At 40.3% G+C, this 13,758-nt stretch overlaps 1 long non-coding RNA gene and 1 pseudogene across 4 annotated transcripts in view; one reads left to right on the top strand and one right to left on the bottom strand.

The window, feature by feature from the left end:
• Positions 1 to 641: 641 nt before the first annotated feature.
• Positions 642 to 13,758, top strand: part of LOC138433423 (uncharacterized) — a 613,563-nt gene continuing 600,446 nt past the window's right edge. For 2 of the 4 annotated variants that reach the window (XR_011254301.1, XR_011254299.1), the window contains exon 1: positions 753 to 851. This is a non-coding gene — a long non-coding RNA (uncharacterized lncRNA). Of the gene's footprint in view, positions 852 to 13,758 lie in introns of all 4 variants that reach the window. The other 2 variants (XR_011254298.1, XR_011254300.1) reach the window with 2 other exon arrangements.
• On the bottom strand, positions 11,691 to 12,002 carry LOC138433421 (glutaredoxin-1 pseudogene; annotated as a pseudogene).

Raw genomic sequence — 13,758 nt, forward strand, 5'->3', positions numbered from 1 at the left:
AATGAATTTTTGAGGAGGAGAAAATATTTGAGTGAAACTATGCAGACAGACATGGTCCCCATGTGGTCCGCTTGAATCAGACGTGACATGTTTCTGACCTGTCACAATCTTTGCGTTTGTGTTGAGGGTAGGGTGGGGCGGAGCACACAATTCAGAATCGAAGGTTCGAGCTAGCACAAGAAACTTGAAAACAAAACTAAAGTTTTATATATGATCTGGGTATATTTCTTCGCCTCCACTTCCACTTCAGACAGGGTGGTGTGGAGAAGACCTGGAAGGGTGCTACGAAAGTTGACCTAGAGGACAGGAACAGAGTCTCTGCACTGCCACAGGTTCCAATCCAGTCTCGGAAGGAAGGAGGGCGCTGCTACACTGCATCCATTCAAAGACTGGCGGGTGGTGGGGGGAGCAGGACCTGGAGCCGCGCAGCACTGACGCACGCAAGGCGCGTGATTGACGCAGGCGATGTTACTAAATTCGGCGGTTGGCCCGGCCCCGCCGCCGGCGCGCGCCGCAGATAGCGGAGTAGGTTCCCCTCGGTCACCCCCGCCCCTTCTCCATTCAGCGCAGCGCCTGGGCGAGGAGGGGCGGGGCGGGGCGGGGCGGGGCCGGGTGCGCGCGGGGGCGGGGCGGGGCGGGGTGCGCGCGGCCGCGCCGGGATCCGGCCGCACCAAATATAGTGGGGCCTGGCTATTTTTAGCCGGGCCTCGGGCGCGAGCGCGCCGCGTGAGGGGGCGCCCTGACCCCGCGGGGAGTGCGGAGGGGGCGGGGGTGGAGTCGCCATCTTGGACTCGGCTCGACCCCGTCTGGTGACCGGCGACGCTGGGCCAGGCTCGGCGCAGGGGGTCGGGGTGAGTGGGTGTGAGCTGTGGGAGAGAGTGGGGCGCGCGGGCTGTGACGGGAGCGGAGGGCGAGTCAGGGCGCGGAGACCGCCATGAGGGGTGACTCGAGGGAGGGCCCGGGGCGCGCGGCCCGCGGGGCGTGCTCTGTTGTCGGCGGGTGATCCCCGTCCGTCACGGGCCCGGCCTTCCCGCCACCCGGCGTCCTCGCCAGCCCAGAGTCGCGTGGGGGCGGAGCCGCCCGCGGCCACCACTTCCTGAGAGCCGGGGATACCCCTCCCGGACGTCACGGAGGAGCCGAGGCGGCGGTGGCGGCCCGGGGCTCATCCTGCACTTGCATCACGGGTGCAGCAGCAGCTGCTCGGCTCCTTTGTGGCTTTTTCCCCTGTTGAGTAACTGCTTTGTTAACTGAAAATACCATGACGGGCCAGTGTGATCACCAGCTCCAGACCTCAAAGAAAGTGAAGTTGTCAGGCAAAAAGAGGGAGACTCCCCTAGCCGGCTGCGATGGTATCTGGTGGGTGGGTGTGTAGAGAAGCACTTGACAGTTTCCACGTATTACCTCTTGCATAACTTTTCACCCCAGGAAGGTTTAAAAATACTTTTATTTCCATGCTGTAAAAATTTCATGTATTCTGCACCCTACCCATTCCCCCCTTCAATTTGGAATCGCGTGCAAGACTGGAATCACTCAAAAGGGTAACTGTTAGGTACAGTTTTTAAGAAATAGGACATCTTTCAGTGAATTTGTTGAGTAAACTACGTTTTGTAAATGTTAATGTGTAAAACTTGTTAGTTAAGTTTGTTCATACGACTTGGATTTCCTCCGTGACGGTTTCGATATTTTTATCTTAAAAAAAAAAAAAATCCACCCCTAGCTGAATGTCTCCAGGTAAAGCATTTTTATCTTTGACATGTTGAGTGGATGTGACTTTCTGGACGCTTACGTTGGTTAATTATGTTCTCTCCTCGTCCCCTTCCCCCCTCTCCTGCCTTTTACATCCTTTTTCCCCTGAGTATCTGGTCACCAATCTTTGTTCCTTGACTACTTTGAGGCTGAGGCCTCTTGTCTGATTGCTCTGAACCAATCAGCTGTCTTAGTGCTCCTCTGGGTAGGAAGCTGAACTGACTGTTGGAGAGGTTCCAGTGGTCACTGATAAGTGGCAACATTTTTGCACTCAAATGGAAAGTCATGGAAGCAGAGACTAGGCTTTCTTATAAACTGGGACACCACTCCCTGCTTAAACCTAGGGCCCTAATCATATGCGCTTCTTCAGATGACCTCAAACCAAGTGAATCTTTTTAGTCTTCTTTTTCAAATATCTGTTCCATACTGTTTCAAAAGTCTGATTTACTAAAAAAAAAAAAAGGCATAATTTTCTGTAAGGCTTATGTAACTTGACCATTTTGGCGTACCTTTTTGATGACTTTTTTAAAAAATTAAATAAAACTGTACTTTATAATTAAATCTCTTCTTTTGGGAAATCCAGTAGAATAAGACTATCTTAATCTGTGAAATGTTGAAAACAACCTGGTTTGGTCCTTTTTCTAGAAGAGGGACATTCATGTGTGGCCCAGTTTATACCCAAAGCAAAGAAAGCAGTTAGTTTCTGCTTTCATGATACTTGGTGGCAGCCAATCTGTTAAAAAACTCTATGGAGTAACTATTACACATTCACTGGATAATTACGTTTTGTTTGTTTTGATTATGTGGTTGTAGTCTGCAAGAAAGAAAGTGCTCTTTCTCTTGGAAAATAAAATATGTAATTTGAGGGAAATTTATTGTGTATGACATAAAGCAAATTCTTTAACAAAATAGGATTTAAAAATTGCTTTAGGTGCTCTTCTGATTTAGCACTGATATGTATGTACATCTTGTTGATTTTGCTAATATGTAAAGATGATAAGGAGTCTTATTGATAAAAATCTTGAGTGAGGTAAAGTGAAATAAAAATTTCAAGCCAGAATTTGTTACTAAGGTGAAGATAGGAGGGAAAATTAGGAGACTTGTGTGTAAGTCCATGTTTTCCTGAATCATTATAGAGGTTCTATACTACATTCAAGATACATATATAAAATGTGGTAGCTTAGCATAACATTGACTTATCCACTTAAATTACTCGGCTTATGAACGTGGGACAATTGTAGTATTCTGTCTGACCTGCCTGCATACTATCCCTTCTCTGTCAATTCTATTATTGCCAAATTATTCTTCCTCAAGTATGGCTTCTGTTATATCACTTTTTTTAAAGCTTATGCTAACTAACACCATAGGTTTAATAGTCTCTTCCAAACATATGAAATATAGGCCTTTGTTTATCACCCCTGGGTTCAAAAGTCTTCAGCAGCTGGGTATTGTCTCCAAAATAAAACCCCAAAGTCTGCATACCTTGGTTTTTTTATTTCCATGTAATTTTCCTGTCCTAGTCAAACTGATATCCTCTCTGTGCTTCAGACATCCTTTTACCCTGCCACATTTGTTCATAATTTTCTTTTTTATGGAGTTCTCTTTGTCTCTGCTTATTGAAGTCTTACCCTTCCTCTAAAACTAGCTCGAGAAATGAATTCTGATTGTGCTTTAGTCTTTCATAAAGTTCTTGTTTCACTGCTTTCTTTTTGTGCTCTTGTGTATGTTGCTTATTCCCCTGTCTGTAAGCTTCAAAAGCATGCCTCATATATCTTCGAAATTCCTATGGCTCCTAAGTCTAACAGAGATAGTAAGTACCCATAAAATATTCCCCATCTAAATTTGAATATGAATAGAGAACAGCTATAATATAAGTAACCAATTATATGGATTAGGATATTCTTGGAATGAATGGACAAAATGATATCATACATTGGTTCTTTTCTTTACCTTAACTTTTAACACTGTTAATTGAATATACCTTGTCAAGATGCTCACCACAAGGCCAAACAGCTGCATGTTGATACAAGGAAATTGCAGCTTGACTTGTGTTATATCTGTGTAGGAAGATTTGCTATGATTTTTTTTTCCTGACAGACTTTTGGTTTGACTCTTCTATCATTTTCCCCTCTATTTGTACTTTCTCTTGTGCTGCTTCCTCTCAATGAAGAATGGACTGCTGTAGGTGAGGAAATATTAATATCAACTTCTTTTGGGAAAATTTCTTAAGGTTCAGGAAACAGAACCATGGCACCTATGTATAGCCAGTTAAACATAAAAATTCTTGAATTTCTTATCTTTTCTAAAATATATATAAGTAGATTTGTGTGACACTATGTATATGTTGAAGTAAGCTAGGCAAAGAGATTTTGAAATTTTGGTTTCTTAGAAGGTTTAGAAAGAGGCTCATGGGAATTCGAATATTAATATTTAACAAGGAAAAAGTAAATAATAAATCAGCATAGACTTTCTGTTATGGAAGATTTCAGAAAAGAGTAAAAGCCAGAGATGGAATGATTATTAATATTTAATCTCATTAAATAATATTTTTCACAGTGAGTGAGTGAAAGTTGCTCAGTCATGTCTGACTCTTTGTGATCCCAGGGACTGTAGCCGGCCACATTTCTCTGTCCATGGAATTCTGCAGGTGAGAATTCTGGAGTGGGTAGCCATTCCCTTCTCCAGGGGATCTTCCCAACCCAGGGACTGAACCCAGGTCTCCCCCTTTGCTGGCGGATTCTTTACTGTCTGAGCCACCAAGGAAACCCCATTAGTACTAATGGGACAGGCTTGCAGTCTGTTTGAAAAGATAGCTTATTTCTTAGTCATGTTTTTTGCCAGTTGCTGGTAAACTCTGAAAGCCCACAGTAATTTGGGGGAGAAAAGTTATTACTCATGTCTGATAAATAAATTCAGGATATTATTTAGGGCTATGAAATAAGATCTGCATTTTGTCTTAGATTGATGGATGAAGTAAGTATCTCCCCACATGTAACTACATAGCCCTTTACTATCACCCAACTCCAGGAAAAGAAAAAAAAGATTGCCTCACATGTACAAGGTCAGTCCTTCAGCATATTCTCCAAGAGTGGGATGCTGTATTTTACAGAGAGTATTAGATTGCTTCTCAGAGGCCTGGGACTGGTTTTGCTGCTGTGAAAATGCTCATCCTTTGGTAAGTTAAGTAATCTTTTGGGGGACGTAAGTGTCATCATCTGTAAAATAATAATGTTGGGCTTATGATGTGATCTTTAAGGATCTTTCAGTTTCTGAGGTTGAATGCTTGTGTCAGCTCTGACCTAGCCTCTTGTCACTACCTGATTGCTGTAGTCAGGTGGCTCAGAACTCTTTTGTATACTGTACGAATAGTAGTAGTAGTAGTAGTAATAATATCGTGCTTAACATTTTTGGCCTATGTGGTAAATAACTGTAGCCATTGAGCGAGATCTTGGTGACCTGAGAGAGTTAATGGACTGCCAGCTTCACAGCCTTATTTTGTCCACAAAGTGAAAACAAGCAGAAACCTGGATAGTCCAAAAGTCATTTTATATTTAGCTTTGGAATTTGTTTTTTTTTTTTCATTCATTTGAATATGGATGAATCACAAATTGACTTCATACAAATTAATAAACTTTCATTGGAATAGACACTGTTGTTTGCTCCTCCTGTTCCTTTCTGATTCTTACTGCATGCTAAGCATAAATCATTTCTTCTTAAATGTAGTAGCTAAGACGAAACTGTCCTTTTTGCTTTTTCCTAGAGAAGGACTGGTGATGGTGGGCTTGTAAGTCTTTACATTTCCTTTTAGAGTGTAAATAGATAAAGTGAAATATTGAGAAAGCAGGTCAAAAGTAAAGTACCACATAGGTATTAAGTTGGAAAAATGTTAGCAAATCAGGCAGGAAGAATTCAATAAATTCTGTTTGTACACTTGTTAGATTTTCAGTTGGATACATTTTTATGGATAAATATATGCACACGCTAAGTCACTTCAGTTGTGTCCGTCTCTGTGCGACCTCATGGACAGCAGCCCACCAGGCTCCTCTGTCCGTGGGATTCGCTAGGCAAGAGTACTGGAGTGGGTTGCCATTTCCTTCTCCCTTATGGATAAATAAGAGCTGACTTTATAGGCATTGGGAAATAGCCAAATTTTAACACATTGCAGGTTTATGTATTATCTGAGTTAGCTTTGAATAGTAAAAACATGGTTTGCCCATTAATTTTAAATGCCTCTTCTACGTATTTAGGTATCTGATTTACTACTTGAATCGTGTAATTAGTAACTAATTCTAATTTTTACCATAATACATTTTTCATTATTTCCTCCTCATGTTTATAGTTCACTACTGGAAAAATTCTTCCCTGACATCTGTTCTGAATTAGTTCCCTTTTTAAGTTTTCTTATTTTATCAATTGTAGTGATGAGAATATGAAGCCATATTTTAACTTTAGTACAATTCCTCATTATTTATAATTTCTAAAAATGATTGTCTTATTTAAATTCACAAGCTGTCATTGATTTCACTTTTTAAAAAAATAATAGGATAACCTGTATACATTTTGAAATCTATTTACCATAGTTTCGTAGCACTTTATAGTTGTCAGTTAACTTTTAGCGACTTTTTCTTTTTTAAACTTTTAAGCTTCTGTTTATCTCAAAAATCTTTTAAAATGCCATTTTGTTTAAATTATTTTGGACATATTTATTTGGGGGGATGAATTTATTGAGCCCGTGGAGAAGTTCTTGGCACAGATTAGGTGTTCTGTAAACATACGATGAATGAATGAAAGCAGTTTTCAAGAAACTTTATTCAAAATACTGTTTCCTTTATTGTAACCAGCCTTGTGGCCTTATTTGCTTTTCTCAGAGGGTTTCACTTGGGATCAGCCTGTGAGCAGCAGAGAAGGCCTGCTGTTCATCATTGTGTTGCTGCCTCTGTGCTGCCCTTCCCTCCATTGCAGCTGCCCACCTGAGGGCAGCACCCCTGAATCACAGCACTCTGTGACATCTGTGTTTGAACTGACAAATTCAAGTACCCTGTGGAATTATATCACCTTTGATCCTGAACCATCTCAAGAGTTAACCTCTGGCTTATCTCTTTATCTTGATGTGACACTTTTGCCCCTATCTTTCACACGATAGTATCCTGCCCTCTTTTCTTTAGTGTCTCTGCCTTGGTTTATATAACCTGTTCGTTGGTAAGTTCTTCTCTTCTCCATATCATATTTCCTTCTGTAACATTCATTGTGCTTTGAATTTGAAGTTCAAGGCCTCAGTCACTTGTCTACCATCTATAACCCGTAAATGGAGGGGTGCGAATGTAGAATGTTATCTAGTAACTCAAGCTATATTTTCTAAACATTTACTATATTAAACTTTAAGATTTAACTTTTGCAAAGGAAATGCATTCACATGAGTCTACAATATGTTTTAAAATAAAAGGTTTCTCTTCCACTTCTGTCCACCATCTACTCAATTCCTATCCTTTCAGAGTTTTAAAATTATATCCAAGTCAATACAAATATAAATTCTGTTCTGCTTTCCTTTTTTTATACCAGTGAAAGCATATGCGTATTATTCGGCTCTTTTCACAAAACAGGGTGTTTTGGTGTTCTTTACATAACAATGGAGAAGTATATGAAGTATATTTCACTTTAACAATATGTCTTAGAGATCTCTTGCATGTTGTGTGGATATAGGATCAGTACCATAATGATTGACATTTGGGAAATTTTCAGTCTTTGCTATTAGAAACAGTACTGCAGTGTTACATAAATTATTTCACACTTGTGCAAGTATTTTTGTAGGATAAATTACTGAAAGTGGAATTGCTGGTCAAAGAGTATATCTCATAATAGTTTTATAGGTACTGCCAATTTGTCCCTCACAGAGGCAGTTTATATTCCCACCTGAGTCTAAGAGCACCATGCTACCTATCTTCTTGCCAACAAAATGTGTTCTTGAACTTTGGGATTTTTTTCCAATCTCATAGGTGAAAATTATTATCTTAGTGTGCTTTTAATTTTATTTCTTTTTATGAGTGAGTTTGAATATTTTTTCATATGTTTGAAATATTTTTGTATTTCCTTTTCTGTGAAGTATCTCATATTCTTTGCCTTTTGGGGGGGGAGTCATTTGAACATCACTTTGTGGTTGATGTTTATAATATGGAGGTTTGCAAAGTGAATTGCAATACCCCCTTACCCCCAGTTTGTTATTGGTCTTTTTTCTTTGCTTGTGGTGTTTTTGCCAGGTAGATTTTTTCCTAAGCTGTAGTTGAATTTATCAGTCTTACCTTTGATGACTTTTGGATTTTCTGTCCTAGTTAGAAAAGCCTGTCCCTTTACAAGGTTATAACTGCCTTCTACTACTGCTTTTATGGCTTCTATTTTACACATAAGTTTTGTGGTGTGTTTTTCTTAGTGTATGGTGTGAGAGATAGGTCCAAATTAATTTTTTTTTCCAAGAGGCTACTCACTTGCCCCAATACCATTTGTGACTAGTCCCTCTCTGCGTTGTTTTACTTTTTACTAGAAACAGATTGATTCATATGCCTTGTTTTTTCACACCTGCTTTGCTGTGACTGAATGTAAATGCAGTTCTCTGTTTTCCTTCCTAGAGAATACCTTCTTTAATGGCAAAGATGTCTTTGCCTTCCACCCCGCTACCTCTCTACTTACCTCAGCTACACCAGCAGCTTGGCAGCCAGTTAATAACTTGAATGAATACAGGTTTCTAAGAAAGCTCTCCAGGATTTTCCATTGAGCAATAATGGACTAAAAAGAAATCTTAACTATAATTGGGTTCCTTTGAAGATTGTTCAAACCAGAGAGGGCTCTAGCCATGCTAATCAGCTGTTCCAGAAGTTGAAACCCACTACCTGGGTATTTTACTCCTGAGGCAGTCCAGTTCAGGTTGCTTCTTTCTGTGCAAATTCACATCATTTGCCACCTCTGCTTTTTCTGACAGTTTGGGATATTACTGTTTATAATTTGGGAGAGGGAACCATAATATGCCCAGGAAGTGGTTTGGATTCCCCGTCATGCAGTAATCAGCTCCAGAACCTCATTTACTGGGAAAGTGACTGTGAATGAATAATTTGGGGAACACGCCTCCTCAGTTTGAACCCCAAACAGATTATAAAGTTTTTCATTTCATCTAGGGAACCTAGGCAAAATCCAGTATTGTTCCTAGGGGAGCGTGTCCAAACAAGCAGCTGAAACTGAATTTACCTCATATGCATACTAGCACTTTCTAAGTTATTTGGGCTAGTTTTATAGCTCCTTGATAGACGTTTCCTTCTACTTTGAACCATTGCCCTTGGCGATGTTTCTGTTTCAGACTTGGGGAGCCTATTTCTTATCTCTGCCTTCAGACTTCCCCCCTAATGCTGGTAGTATACTCTGTCCAACACCAATTTATCTTAAAATCATTTTGGCCAAAATCAGTTTTATCCAAATACAACTTAGTTGAAAGCAAACTAGTCAACTTGAAAATTTGGTTAAAACAATTATTTAGTAGAAAGTGAATATGCTAAGTTAGAAATTTTTGAATAGTAATACTTTTAGTATACTATGAGTTGTTTAAATACTTTTGGTCGTTTTTCTAGAGATTTTTCTAATTTTTCTTCTTTTATATTTCAAATTAATTTTCAACTGCAGGAGCACTATGTTGCTTATGATACCAAAAGATTAAAACAACCTAGCTACCCAATAATAGCATAGTTGGACAGACTTGATCTCAACTAAAAGTCAGTAAGAGGTTAATTGGAACAATCAAAACATTGAGCGATAAGATAAAAACATGTTTCCTTTATTGCTTTTTTCCCCTCATTAAAATGGCAGTGCATATGTGGTACAGGACACTCAGAAAAATGTAGATAAGGAGTAGAAGGACAAAAGGAAAAAAAAAAGCCATAAATTATAATTTACCAAAGAATAACTACTGTTGTCCTTTCCTCTCTTTTCAAGTGCATTTTATATACATAAACTCTGAATGCTGCTTGTAATTTGCCATTATTTAGGCATTCTGCAGCTATTGGTTCGTCACCTTTGTCCAGTTTTAGACTTTGGTTCCTTTCTACCTTTTGACCTGCAGCTGTGGGCCAGTCCACCTTAACTGAAAATAGACTGCCATTCTCCTTTTCCTTCAGTCCCTGAAGCCTGCTGAGGTCTATCACTAGCCTGGGCCCCAAAGACCCCCCCCCCCTGCTTTCTTTAAGTGAGACAGTTTATAAATTAAGCGATTCTGTCCATCATTTCTGTGTATTTACAAAAGGGTCCCTGTGGAACTCTGATCATCTACAAAATAATTTTCGGTGTTCATGCTTCATGCTTACTGTATATTATGTGTATATATGTGAACTAGATGAAAGTTATAAAGAGGAACTAGATTGGGTCCTGACTAAAATAAAGATAAGGCAGAGAAATCCATTTATTATTGAAGGGAAATTATTTAAATAGATTTTCTCTAAATCAAGGCTGGCAGATACGTGTTGTGTGTTATGCCCAAGCTCTAGTACATAGTAGACATCACTGATCAGTTACGGTACTGTTACTCATCGGATCCAAATTCAGCTTTGGATCTTTCTTGAAATGGGATTCTAGGTAGACATACCTACTGGAGTTGCTGTAACAAAACTATTTACCATTTTTGCTATAAGATAATTGCATTGAAGTTTGTTTTTTTTTTTTTTGAAGGACAATAGCATGTGCCTTTATTTATAATGGAAGGAGGGATGAATGTGAAAAAATGCTTGAAATTGGTATATTTTGCATTAATGACATTCCTTAAAGTCTTGAGAATGTAGAAAAGAATTCGGCAAAAATCACTGTGTGATCCATGGGTACTTCTTTAATAGAGAAGAAATTAACCATTCATACTTGAGAGACTACAGAAGGAAATTAACTTAATCTTGCAATTCTAGAATCCTTCACAATAAGGAATTCTTAAGTTCTCAGGGAGTGAGGGGAAAAAAGGGGAGAGAGAGAACATTTAGAACAGTGTTTTCCAAATTTGGCTATTTTCAGAGACCTATTTTTGGGGGAGGGGGATACAAATTTTCCATGCAACATTTAAATTTTTATGTTTTTCTTTTGTCTGTAATCTAAACAATACATGCTTGTTCAGGATTCTCTGGATACCATCTGACGTAACATTGTTGCCATATGATCACGCGTCTAGATTTAGACCTCTGATCCCTGTAGCACAGAGTGTGGACCAACAATGTCTAACTTTTTATATGGCATCTCTCAGATTGGGTGCTCAGCCCCCTCACAGAACTGTTGAACATTTCCTATGAGATCTGTGAGTTGTCAAGGTTCAGGACAGTGGTTCACAGCAGTGACTGTCAAAGTAGGAGGCGGTGAGGTGGGGTGGGGATGGTGGCCTGGGAGACACCTTTTGAAAAAACACATTCAAAATACCTATTGATTTCATAATACAAATTCTAGGAAGTCAAACTCAACAAAATAATTTTCAGGCAGTAGCGGAAAACAAACTCTAGCTTCATCTTCGGGGACCTGAGATATACTTGGTTGAGAAACACGGGAGTTAGAGGTAGCAGCATCCCAGCACAAGGAGAACACTTGCTAAGAACATGTGCCACAGAGATTTGGATCAGTGAGTGAATCCTAAGCATATCTTGTCATGTCCCTTTGGAACCCAAAGGCCAATCCACATGAAGTACGAGACATCCATCAGACTGCTCAGACCTGTTATTTTGGGCAGGTTGGTCCATTTCTAAACACTGAGTCAAAATAAGCGGTTTTTTGCTTCCCAAAATGCCCCTCCCCCTTTATTGAGGTTAACATATTTCAGAATTTTAAGTAAACCATTGCTGTAGCTGGGTAAAGTCGCCCCAGGTCCATCCTCCAGGAACTGCTGCTGTTATCTGCAATGCCATCCATCCCTCAAGGGTTATCAGCCTGGGTCTGCTCTGTAATTATTGCAGAACTCCAATTTGCTTTAGCCATGTCAGCAGTTCCTGTCTCTCATGCATATTTACTAGATCAATGCATCCACCTATGTACTCTACCAATGAAGACCCGAGGTACCGTTCTGGCTCCTGTGAACTGTTCAAGTAATCTTGAATTTCGTTGATGTTACCATTGGCTGTGATAACGGCAAATTCCAAAGGTGCTTGTTTGAAGGGCAGTTGGCTGAGGAACTCCTGCGTCCTTCTGCAGTAGGTGGGCTTGATGAACATGACCACCTTCCCAGGCTGGATCTTGCTGTTGACAAATGCTTGAGCCATGCTGTCAGGCTGCTGCCTCTCCGGGAGGACACCTCGATTGCAAATATTGCTTGGGAGTGAAGGTTTTTTTTTTTTTAAATAGTAGATAGACCAAGAAAATCATCATAAAATGTTTTAAAACTGATTAAAAAATTTTATGATGGCAGGTATGGAATGTGAGCAAAGAATAATTATTCGAATTTTGGGCAAAGCACATGCCTCGTTAAGATCTTGGAAGCAACACAATAAGTTAATAGATTTGTTATGGAGTGAAAATGGTGTCACAGTAATACTCATCATCAGAACTTGCCCATAGTATGGTCATGGTGATTGACTGCTGCTGCTGCTGCTAAGTCACTTCAGTTGTGTCCGACTCTGTGCAACCCCTAGACGGCAGCCCACCAGGCTTTGCTGTCCCTGGGATTCTCTAGGCAAGAACTCTGGCGTGGGTTGCCATTTCCTTCTCCAGTGTATGAAAGTGAAAAGTGAAAGTGAAGTCGCTCAGTTGAGTCTGACTCTTCGAGACCCCATGGATTGACTACCAGCTTTCATTCTATTCTAGATGATTAGTCTAAGCAGTGATGGTTAATCCCATTTCATCTGCTAATGAAGAGTTAGAGTTGGTCTGTAACCTATTTTGTTCAGTGAGATGTGACGGGAAGTCTGAAGGAGGGTCAGGGTGCATCTGGAAAATGGTTTCTTGACCCTAAAAAGAGATAAAGAGATAGTGCCTTTTCTTCCTCTTACGCTGTTATATCTGAATATGATGGCTAGAACTGCACAAGGCATCTTAGGGTAGTGAAAGAAACTAGCTTAGCAGGAAGCTGATCTAGAAGATGGCAGAGCAGAGAGAGGAAACCTGAGCTCTTGATGACCTTACTGAACTGCTGATTGTATTGTGCTTGGTCTGCCTTATGTCTGAACTTCCAGTTCTGTGAGATAATACAGTTCCTTATTGTGTAAGCCAGCATGAGCTGGGATTTTGTCACTTGCAGCCAAAAGCATTCTGAGTGGTATACTCACTTTGTCCCAGGCAGATTCACTGCAGCTAGTTTTGATTTGATTTTGATAGATTTCCTTTTATTGAGGCTCTGCTCTCCCCCTCTTAATGGCTTTAGAAAGTGGATGCAGCTTTTAACCAGTCAGCTCTTGCCTCAGTTTTCTCTAAGGGGCTCTGCGTTAGACCAGGGTTCTTCACAGAAAGCAGCAGGGAATCCACCAGCACCTGCCATCTCTTCTGGAGCCTTTTGGATCCTTTGACTGTCTGATGATGTGACTGCTTTTTTATCATTCATTTGTTCTTTTTCCTGATTCTGATTTCTTGATATGTTCTAGTCCCTGTTCTTGAGTACTTTGCATCTTATGCCTCACCTCAGGGTTCTTTAATAAATTTATTTTCCTCTCTTCCTTCTCCCCTGAACCTCTCTTCCTTTATCTCTCTCATCCATTCCTGTCTCATTTTGTGACTTCATGGCAGGTAGGGGCTAGTCTAAGATGTATATAATCTTTGCCAGAAATGGTAGTGAGTTAAGTAGTCACACTTAACTTAAGATCATGGCATCTGGTCCCATCACTTCATGGCAAATAGATGGGGAAACAGTGGAAACAGTGAGAGATTTTATTTTGGGGGCTCCAAAAATCACTGCACATGGTGACTGCAGCCATGAAATTAAAAGATGCTTGCTCCTTGGAAGAAAAATTATGACCAACCCAGACAGCATATTAAAAAACAGACATTACTTTGCCAACAAGGTCTGTCTAGTCAAAGCTTTGGTTT

This window comes from Ovis canadensis, chromosome 2 (assembly GCF_042477335.2).
Source record: "Ovis canadensis isolate MfBH-ARS-UI-01 breed Bighorn chromosome 2, ARS-UI_OviCan_v2, whole genome shotgun sequence".
NCBI lineage: Eukaryota > Metazoa > Chordata > Mammalia > Artiodactyla > Bovidae > Ovis > Ovis canadensis.